This window comes from Gorilla gorilla, chromosome 11 (genome assembly GCF_029281585.2).
Source record: "Gorilla gorilla gorilla isolate KB3781 chromosome 11, NHGRI_mGorGor1-v2.1_pri, whole genome shotgun sequence".
NCBI classification, from domain to species: Eukaryota; Metazoa; Chordata; class Mammalia; order Primates; family Hominidae; genus Gorilla; species Gorilla gorilla.
In genome coordinates this window covers 123870961-123883089 of record NC_073235.2, presented here as the reverse complement: position 1 = coordinate 123883089, position 12129 = coordinate 123870961, and positions in this window count along the sequence as shown.

The following is a 12129-nucleotide window of genomic DNA, read 5'->3' as shown; positions in this document are numbered from 1 at the left end:
AATAGTTACTCTTATACAGGGAGGTTCATGGGCTTCACGTTTTTGAGCCATAGAAAATCCGTGTTTTGGCCCAAGGCCTAACTGGAAAACATTTTTTTTTTTTCCCAGCAAACAGGGCAGATTTCAATCCCTTTCATCCCTACCTCAAATGTAGAACCCAAAGAAGGCGGAATATAACAGTATTAGAAAAGAGATCCCAACCTGACCAGAACACAGGCAACTCATTCTATTGGCCACATCTATCTTGGGGTTTCCAACTTTCCAACATATACCAATGAGAAATTAATTGAAATTTTACTTAAAAATTATATGTTGTTTGTTACAGATAACTATATTTAAGCCAGCTCTGTAGTAAAATAAATCTGTTCTCATTCTATAGTATAAGTTTGGTCCTATTTTAAAAAATGTCCTTTTTACTACATTTATAAAATTACAAGTTAAAAAATGAAGGATATATTTATAGGGAGATAACTGGATTAGTTGGCTATTCCCCAATGATTGAATTCAGAATTATGATATCTAAATTCACAGAAGTAGAAATAAAAAAGAAAGTAAAGGAGTTTTCAACCTCATTAGAAGTCAATGAACTGCAAAGGTATTCTACCAGGGTATGTAATGTCTTACCTACCAAACTGACAAAGAAGAAAAGACCCACTTTTGTTCTAGAATATGATAAAAACAGAACTTTACATAAGCACTTCCATGGGAATATACTGAAGATATAATGATACATAGACTACCACTGACTTGGTAGTTGTGTTTATGAAAATTCACACTAAGGAAGTTTTCTTCTAAATTGTCAGCCTCCTCAGTGTTCCGGAGTCCTGCAGTTCCCTTGGTTAACATTTTCCTTTACTACTCAAAGCATCATTCTCATTCCATGCTCTACAGTGCCACTCCTTTTCCAGAATTTCTGAGGATTCTCTGAGGGCTATTACTTTACTATGATTTCCAGCTTCTATGGAATTTTTAAATTCACCCTTGCCGCTGAATTATTTTTCTTGTTCCTCTATGTTTTCTTATTGCATGGGTCTCTTAGTTGTTCTTTTCCCTAACATCATGTGGCTGCTGACAGTGTAACAGATTTTCTCCTGAAAATTGCAGATGATAAGGGGGAATTACAAGGCAACACGGTATAAGCAAGAATGTAAAAGACAAGCTCTGCCTGCCTCTCTTGTCCATTGGCTGTGCCTGTTGAAAAGAAATCCTCATTGGCCAGGTTTCCTCCTCACCTGATCCTGATGGGCCCTGGCAAACCTCCACTTTTCAGGTCTCTCTCTCTCTCTTCACCTTGGAAACCTTCTGTTCCCTCTCTAGCTAAAAATCATTAACTCTTTTCCTAAATTGTTCTTCTCTAGGCAGAGAAACTCTCCTCCCTTAATCAACACTAGACGTCAGGCTAAACTTTGCATTTTGAAAACTTATTGAAGTATTTTTTTAAAGCAAACGTCCCATCTCCTCCAAATCCCCACTTTTGGCAGCACAAAACACTACCAAAATGCAGGAACATATACATATATACACATATGCATACATACATATGACTGTCATATGTTAATGGGGAAATGTAAAAATTAGGAGAGAGGGAATAAGAAATCAAAACAAGAACAATGATAACAATAACTGAATTTAAAACATTAAAAGCATTCATAACAAAACCAGAAATCTTGATGTCTCATTCACTCATTTATGGAAAATTACATCTGCTTGTGTCTGAAGACATGGTGTGGCCCGGCATGGTGGCTCAAGCCTGTAATCCCAGCACTTTGAGAGGCCAAGGCAGGTGGATTGCTTTAGGCCAGGAGTTTCAGACCAGCCTGGGCAACATGGCAAAACCCTTTCTCTACTAAAAAAATACAAAAATTAGCTGGGTGTGGTGGCATGTGCCTATAATCCCTGCTACTTGGGAGGTTGAGGCACAAGAATCACTTGAGCCTGGGAGGCTGCAGTGAGCCAAGATCACACCACTGCACTCCAGCCTGGGCAACAGAGCAAGACTCTGTCAAAAACAAACAAAAACAAACAAACAAACAAAAACAAAAACAGAAAAGCACAGCACACTCTGCATACTATTCTTGGAAGTAATCTTAGAGCGGTAAGATTTCATGATTTTTTAAAAAATATGCATATCTTCTAATTTAATGTATTGTTCTAAAAGGGCACTCTCTTATACAATCAGAAAAAAATCTAGAAATGCAATTTCTTACTGTGGAAAACAATGTGCAGATTTTATGAATAGAGTCCTATTTAGGCAGGGTATCACTTCTGCCATGATACAGGTAATCAAAGAAACTGACAAGGGTGTCACTTCTGTCATGATACAGGTGATTAAAGAGGCTGATGAAATAGCACAAATATATACTTTTTCTCTCTCTAGAGCAAGTCCTAGAACTTGTCTGTGGTCTATTTCTTGCAGTTGCTGTATACTAGGATATGAACAAATATGCATAAACTTAGATGGATATCACAGTTTTATTACGTGCAAGAGGGAAGCAGCAACTCTTTCAGAAGCCAAGTGTACAATAGCTGCCTTCAGTCTGGTAGGTGTTTGAATTACACATTATCCCACAGAGATGGGCTCCTGGAAACAACTATATATGTGTATACATACACAGTTTACATTATGCAGATGTGGGCAAAACACCTGCACCCTTCTGTCTACATTTTCTAGAAAGAAAGCAAAACAATTTGGAAATAGCAAACAGGGTGTAACTAGGATGAGACTTGGCATGGGAGTCACTGTGGGGCAAGCCTTGCAGGTGGAGTGGGTAATGCAGAAATGAAGTGGAAGCCAAAGTGACGGGGTGCAGTCCTTCAGCACATGACAACAACAACAACAGGGTACACACATCAGGTCTGTGGTCAAGATCAGCTTCCCACGCTTCTGCTCAGGAGGGTACCACATGTCAGTAGCAATCCCTGGGTGCAACATTGCTTTACATCCGTGGGATGGAGCAGATTCTGCAGAGTGACGGAATTCAGATTTTAGGGTTGTTCTTTCCATGATATGGAAAATCAGTAAAGGGTAGAGCTCAGCACTTTGCCTGCTGACTGACGCTTTTTTAAGAAGTCTCTTTTACCCACAGGGAGGCACGCTTCAAAATTTATACTCTAAGAACAGAATCAAGCGCTATAGTTAAGCTCTGAAGGAACTACAGAAATGGCATTTCAAAGTTACTTAATCATGATTAATCTCATTATATTGAGAAATAAAGAATATTCAAAAAAGGTTTAACCTAATCAACCCTATTAAAGGAAATTATCTCTTTTTTAACGGAGGAACTGGGAATTTGCAGAAGAAATAAAAAGCAAATGTCACAATCAACATATAAGGTACATAAAACCTCATTTAAATGAGAGGTAATTTGTATGTATTTAACATTTTGAATATACTTCAAATATTGCAGTATTTGCTGACTGTATTCATTTCCTATTGCTGCAGCAACAAATCACAAACTTCATGACTTAAAACAACTCAAATTCGTTATTTTATGGTTCTGGAAGTCTGGCATGGGTCTCATTGGGCTAAAATCAAAGTTTTGGCAGGGCTGCCTTCCTTAGGGAGGCCCTAGAGGAAAATCTGTTTCCTTCCCTTTTCTAGCTTCTAGAAGCTGCCCACATCCCTTGGCTTTTGGACTCTTTCCTCCATCTTCAGAGCCAGAATTTTTGCACCTTTGATTCTTCTTGGGTAGAAATCACCTTTTGATCACAACCAGGAAAGATTCTCGCTTTTAAAGACCACGTGATTACGTCAGGCCCGCTGAGATAACCCAGGATAATCTTTCCATTTCAGGGACCTGAACTGAATGACAGCTGTAAAGTCCCATTTGCCACTTCAGGTAACATGCTCATAGGTTCCAGGGATTAGGACCTAGAGATCTTTAGGCACTATTATTCTGCCTGCCTCACTGACAATGAAGTGTGGCGTTATAGTGCAGAATAACAGCACTGAAAATGTTTGCACAGAGATTTTCGGGTCTGATGACATTTCATTCCTATTAGCAATGCCTGTATATTTTAATTAAAACAGGCCCTTTGAAACTTGGTACACTATCATTTTATGATGTCAAAGCAAGGAGGTTAACCTTGAACAGCAACCACTTGAGACACACTGGTACCCACAGTTGCTTTGCTGCATTAATTATGTGATGATGGACCCTTGTATTTCATGGAACTGGCATTTGTGAATGTGGTTATTTAAGCATAAAGCAATGATTTGTCAAAAACTTAAAGCAGATAGCAAACATTGGCTTGTGAAGATCAAGGAGCAGGAAATAATTTGTGATGGAAGACATTCCATTGAAATCTGGAAATCTAAGTATATTAAGTTCTTTGTTTCCTTTTTCATTTGCAGAACAGCTTTTTATTAGGAACTCATCTAGAAGGCTAGTAAATTGCCTCCTTAAACATTGTGTACTTTCTTTTATGGTTTAAAAAATTAGTATTATTAAGCATCTTAAGTAAGAGAGGGTTTTTGAACCCCATTGCATTTTGGCTAGGAAAAGTGAATTGCATAATTATTGCTTTGCTGGCTTGAAATGCTGTTTCTTATAGTCAAATTTACTTCCACAGAATATTAAATGAAATAAAAAATTAAACAAAAAATAAAAAAGAGAGCTAGGAATTGGATTATGTGATACTACTAAAAAAGAGATTCCTAAAGAATGAATATATAATATATATGAAAAATTTCTGCCACTAATTTTAATTTTGATATTTAAAAAATGATTGATTTCTAATTAACTCCTAATTAAATGCAGTGAATATTTTGGTACTTTTCTGGCATACATTTCCCTTTCCTCCTTCCTAATAGAACCCCAAAAGTTCAGATTATATGGAATACTGCCTTTCATCAGCCCTCGACTCAAGAGATTGATTTAAGAAAATCAGTATAATTTCCCTCCATTTTCTACGGGGACTGGCACAAGCATGGCCAGGTACGCCAGAGTCTGTATGTGGTGTTTTCTAGCTGAAACTTTAATTTGTGGTTTGGGAATTTTTTCTTCTGAGAAAGAAAATTGCATTGCCTATGGATGCAAGTCTTGAAACCATAAGGAAAAAAAACACCTGAGGATGAGGCTAGCAAAAGTAGAAAGGTGTTGCTGAAAGAATTGCAGAGACATGAAGGCAAAACAGAACCTGAGCTTAATTACCTCTGGAATTTTCAAGTTATGAGAACTTTGTACCTTTCATGTTCTCAAGACATTGTATGTAGTATGTTCTGTTATTTGAGACAAAAATGTCTCAAACCATGCTTCAAGCAATACATAAACACGTTAATATATTCTCCTTTCAACAAATACAAATGCATCTACATTAACTGCCACATTTTTTTTTTTTTTTTTTCTGAGACAGGGTCTCACTCTTTTACCCAGGCAGAGTGCAGCGGCACAGTCTTGGCTCACTGCAACTCCAGCCCCCGGGCCAAGCAATCTTCTCACCTCAGCCTCTCGAGTAGCTGGGACCACAGACCACAGACTTGGGCCACCACTCCTGGATAATTTTTTGTTTTTTGGATTTTTAGTAGAGACAGGGGTCTCACCATATTGCCCAGGTTGTTCTCAAACTCGTGAGCTCAAGTGATCTGCCCGCCTCAGCCTCCCAAAGTTCTGGGATTACAGGTATGAGCCATAACATCTGGCCTGTCGACTGCCACTCAGGAAGTATTTAACATAATATATAAAGTATATAAATAAAAATGCCAATAGTCTTAATATCACCTCAGTGGTTGCTAAGATCTAAAAACAACACTGGAAATTATACTGATTAATTAAGTCCACAGAATTGGATCTGTTATAGCTGTTGGTTCATAACCAATTATGATTGCATACCTCTCTTGTTTATTCATGTAATTTGTTTTGTGAACATCAAAATACACCTAAGAACTAAAATATTATCAACACTTTACATCAACCCATGTGTTGTTTCCCTACCTTACAGTGAAGTAATGACTATCCTGACAGTTGTGTTGGTCATTCCTTTATTTTTATAATTAGTTTGATTACATAGATTTTAAGGCCTAACAGCATATGGTATACCTTTGTTTTTGAGCTTTATTTAAGAGTTTCATCCTTCATGTAGGCTTCTGAGACTCGCACTTTCAGTTAACGTGTTAATTCTTGCGTGCATGTTGTGGCAAGTAACTACCCTTAAATGTTCATTGTTGCATAATATTCCACATCATGAATAAACCACAATTCTTCATATATTTTTCCATTACAGATTTTTAAATTTTTTTCCAGAATTTTGCTATTATAAACTTTTTCCTATGAATAGTTTTATACATCTATTCTGAAGCACATGTAGAATGATTTCTGTTGGTCTGCATCAAGAAATAAAATTGTGGTCATAAGATAAGAAAAATATATATAATACTGTATTACCATCCAAAGTGGTCAATGAATTTATATATTTTCAGTAGCAGGAATAAGACATCCAATACTTTGAATTATCAGATTTCTTAATATTTGTTAATCAAACATGATTTCTGATTTTGGTCTTGATATGCATTTTCCTCATTATAATGTTTGAACATTTTTCCATATTATTGACTATGCAAATTATCTTGTCTAGAACTACTTGTTTATGTTTTTGTCAACTTTTTATGTATATTGTTTGTTTTTTCCAAAAAAAAGATTTAATTTAGGCAGGGTGTGGTAGCTCACGCCTGTAATCTCAGCACTTTGGGAGGCTGAGGAAATGAATATCTTGAGCCCAGGAGTTTGAGACCAGCCTTGGCAACATGGCAAAACCCCATCGCTACAAAAAAAAGTGTGTATATATATATATATATATATATATATATACACACACACACACACATATATTTAATATATGTATGTATATATACATATATACATATATTAAATATATGTGTATATATACATATAATATATATACATATATTTATATGTATATAAATATATATATATATATATATATATATATATATATATATATACAAAAAATTAGCTGGGTGTGGTGGTGCATGCCTGTAGTTCCAGCTACTCAGGAAGCTGAGGTGGAAGGATCACTTGAGCCTAGGATGTTGCAATGAACTGTGACTATGCCACTGCACTCCAGCCTGGGCAACAGAGTGAGACCGCATCTCCCCCAAAAAGAGATTTATTAAGTTTGCTTTTATGCTTAACACCTTTTAATGTTTTATTTAATAAATCTTGGCCGGGCATAGTGGCTCACACCTGTAACCCCAGCACTTTGGGAAGCTGAGCCTGATGGATCACCTGAGCTCAGGAGTTCAAGACCAGCCTGGCCAACATGGTGAAACCCCATTTCTACTAAAAATACAAAATTTAGCTAAGCATGGTGGCTGGCACCTGTAATCCCAGCTACTTGGGAGGCTGAAGCAGAAGAATTGCTTGAACCCAGGAGGCGGAGGTTGCAGTGAGCTGAGATCGTGCCATTGCACTCCAGTCTGGGCAACAAGAGCAAAACTCTGTCTCAAAAGAAGAAAAAAAAAAAAAAAAGCTTTTCTTAATGTAAGATTATATATGCTTTTTCTAAAATCATTAAAATTCTACTGACAGTTTTATGTTTTATCATCTGAAATTGATTTTTATGTATTATGTAATATAGGAATGTTTTAAATCTTTTTTCCATACAAATAACAATTTCTGGGTTCTATATGTAGCAATCTGTCATGACACCTCTATTGCATATTTATGTTATTTAGTCATAAATTTCTTTCTGTATTCTCTATTCTATTTGCCAATTGTCTTTCTTGACGTCTCACTCTACCATCTTAATTCTTATAGTTTCTTAGTCTAAGTATTTGAGGAGGGGAGAATTTTCCCCTCTTTATTCATGAGTATTTTGGCTACTTTGAGTTCCTTTCTCTTTCATAAAAATCTTAAAATGAGCTTGTCAAGTTGTATAAACAACCCTTCTCAGCTTCTGGTTAGAATTACACTGAATCTATAGATTAGTATGGAAAGAATTACTGTTGTTTAGATAATGATTTTAAAATCTTTGAACATATTCTAGCACTTCACTTATTTAGAAGAGATATTATTACCACTTTTCTCAGTTTCTAAAGCTAATTCTCTGATTTTTTTTCCCTAAGTTGCTTTAAAGCAATTTAAAGAAATTGGCTATGTATACAAAAAATCACTTGAGAAGTTAACAAAATAATGATGACTCTGCCCCACCCCAGAACAATCAAACCTGTATCTTTAGAGATGGGGCCCTGGTGTTGATATTTTAAAAGTCTTCCCACAGTGATTCTACTTTGCAGTTTGGTTGTGAGAACCTCTTTTTAAAGGTAATTTTAGTTGTCAAACTATCTGTTCATGTTCACTAAAGACAGACACTTGTGTGATATTGTTTCATATGGAACAACTGAAAGAGGAATTCCTACAGGTCATTCTCTCTTCTCCCTGCATCTTCACATGGTCTTTCCTCTGTACCTGTCTGTCCCCAGATTCCCTCTTCTCATAAGGACATCAGTTATGTTGGATTAGAGCCCAACTTAATGACCTTAAAATAAGGTCATTAGGTTAAAATAACCTGTTTACCTCTTTAAAGACCTCATCTCCAAATACAGTCCCATTATGAGGAACTAGGGGGTTAAGACTTCAACATACACATTTTGGGGGCACACACTTCAGCCTATGACACTCACTTACCCAGCTTTCCTTTCTGATGGAATATCAGCATTTGACTTGGGCTCAGCCAGATCAAATCCTTTAGTTCTCAAATTTGAATTGGGAACTAATTACATAAAGACACATAGACAGTAGAAAATTCAGTCTGGAAGAGGTAAAACATAACGCTGGAAGCAGCATCTAGTTTCCAGGTCAGTAGTGGCTGTAGTGTTGAGCTGGAAGCTGCAGCATCCAGATGGAAGATGTGGCAACAGCAATATTTTTTACCAGAAAGTTCTGTGCCTTCTATTGTTCATGCCATTTTTTAAGCCTGGATCTCTAGCCTTCTCAATGCTATTATGATATACCCAGTATCCTTTTAATACATTCCTCAATTCTTAAATCAGCCAGAGTCCATTTCTATGCCTTGCAACCAACAACCCTAATTGGTATACTTCATATGGTGAAATACTATATAGCCATGAAAAACAAAGTTTTCTGAACATTTTAATGGCATTGGAAATATTTATGGAATATTACTAAGTGAAGAAGCAGGTTATAATACTATATATAGTATGATTTACGTTGTGTTTTAAAACTGTGTATATATAATCCTAGACAAAGATTAGATGGGAATATATCAAACGTTTACTGTGATTATCTTTGGGTAGCAAGATTGCATTTGACTTATGTCTTCTTCTTTTGACTTGCCTGTACTTTACAAGCATTCTACATATAGTACTTTTATTATCATACAATATTTACAAAAGTGAAAGTCAACTCAGCATGGCCTTTTGGAATTCTCCCTGTTCCCATAATGTCTGGGTAGATGTGTGCTTCACTCCATGCTTTCATGTAGATCTTTATGGCAGCTCATGTTACTCCTGTCTCTAACGTGGCCATCTACACTCCCTGGTTCACTTGTCATTCTTCCTTGCCAAGCTGCGAGTTTCTTTAGAAGAGTTATGAAACCTTACATCCCTATATTACTAGTTCCAAGCCCAGGATCTGGCATAGAAAAAACACACAGCCAATATTTGTTGAATGAAAAAATAATGATCCTTTAACATCATGTAATCAATTTCTTCAGTTGTATTAAGCTATTTTGTGGAATTTTGGTGATGACTAAAATTCTAATACAGTATTCTTGAGATTTTATGTCATTCAATTATTTATCTAGGGTAGGAAGAATTAACAGTATCATTCTAGATTCAGGTGTTTCTATCATAAAGTAGACATGCTAATAATACTTTTATAATTGTGAGACATGAATGAAGGGATGCAGGAAAACTATTTCCTGTGTGGCATAGCACCTTAGATAAGTAATCAATTATGTTAATCATTCATGTTGTAACCAACTCATTAAGCATAGAGCTAGCTAGGTTTTATCTTATATTCCATTATAACTCCAGATTCTAGCTCTGTCACAGGCTGCTGTTGGTGAATCAAGGCTACATTTCAGGGTCACATTGTCTGTGAGGAAGTGGAAGTGGAAACGTCATTCCAAGGATTGTAATCCTTCTAAAACTCAACACATGATTCTATTCTAGCTTAAAGCAATTTGTTCAAGCTGGCCAATCCGATTCTGTGTCTAGGGTGACTGGTAGCTGTTTCAAGTCAGTGGTAGCACCCGAGGCTTGTGTCTATCAAAGTGCTCGCCTGCACTAGATAAGGAGCTCATACCAGAATGTAAATCAGCACACTGCCTTCTTCACTACGGAAATCTTGCTATAGAAAGATTGTCAGCTGAACTAAACAGTATATTGAATAAACTGCCTTAGAGTAGAAGATGTGGAGGACCCCAAAGTCCTCAAACTGAGCTACGTGGGGCGTCCTGATTCTGACACTTCCCATGTTTAATTGATTGACTTTTTTCCATCTTTCAAAAAAAATTCTATTATTTTTCCTCTGCTTGCTCAAGCAACCAAAATTTACTTAATAGAGAAGAGCTATGAAAATGAGTTAATGGGCCAAGAGTATGGATCTTGAAGTCATGTTCACGGAGAAGGTCACTGGAACCAAGGGCAGGTAAACATGAAAGAGAACATTGACTAGGAAAGACGAGTGATAGAAAGAAAAATCTTGAGGCCAGAATCAGTTCATTTATAAAGTTGGAGTTGGAAGAGACATAATTAGAGGGAACCGGGAAGGGATATCAGACAGAGTGGAAGAATCAGGAAGATACATGCCATAAATCCCAGGGAGAAACATGTTTCACAGCAAGATACTGGCCTATAGTGTTTTCTTAGGTTAGGATGGGCTGTGTATGGTCACCAACTCACAAATGCATTTTAATGGCTTAACACAATAGAAGTTTATTTCCTGTTACACAACAGTCTAAGGCAGGTGGTCCTGGTTCATGGGTGATTCAAGGACAATGGGTCCTTCCATTTGGTGGCACCAGCACCCGTGAGGATCTTGCTGTTGTTGGCTGAAGAAAGAGACATGGGAAAGTCTTTAATCTGAAAGTGAATTGTGTCCTTCTGCTTATATTCCATTGGCAAGTACTAGCCACAGCCAGATGCAATTACAAGAGTCAGGCGGCCCCTTTCCAGCAATAAGTCTGTGCTATAGGAGAGGTGAGTACATTTTGGTAGACAGTTGGCTTCTCTTCCTCAGTGTTTGCCACTTTTCCAAGCAAGGTTAAGAAAATGAGGTCTAAGGAATATCACTGAAGTCATTTGGAGGTCTTCAATAGAGTGAGAATAACTGAAGCTGTATTTCACCCATTAAAAGGAAAAAGATTATTCGAAGAGGAAAGATAGAAGGAATAGACTTCTCTTTCAAATAGCTAGGCAGTGCAAGGGCAGTAAAAGAAAAAATAATATTAATAGATGGAAGAGATAGCAAGAGAGAAGGAAAATTTTATTTTTATAATTAAGTTGACCTGAGCATGTATATAATGAGTAGAAAGAAATGAGACATAAGAAAAGCAAGAAAAAAGAGAGCTTGCGAACGCAGGTGCAGGGGTTAGCAATGGACGGGGAGAGAAGATGTCTTCTGGAGAGACTAGGGATTAAAAGCGAGGGTGAAGACACACATGTCAGTGGAGGAAAACAGTTTATTTGGCCGCTGTCCAGGAAAGCAGGAAGAAAGGCCATCTGCTTCTGTTGAGGGGTAGGGATATAGGACTGGGGTTCGTGGGAGTATAAAAACTATGGAATCTCCCATTGCAGACGTAGGGGTATATGTCAGGAGATTAAAAAAAATGATAGCTAAGCAGAGGACAGCACAGAGCCGAGACTAGAGATTTACAGGTGTCCCAATCAAAGAATAAATCCCTTGGTGATATTTTTCCTTCTCTTACAAGTAACTTTTCATCCTACTTTTTTTTCTTTTTTTTGGAAAAAGACATATTTTTTAAAGTGTCAGTTAGGCTAGTATGACTTATAAGATCAAACTAGTCAACTATTTGAACAGACTGGAAATAATAATTCCCCTTTTTTATGCTTGGTACTGTAGGTTGGTAAAGAAACACAGCAAAGTGGATATGAAAGAAAAGGTCACATAAAATGACTGAAATACA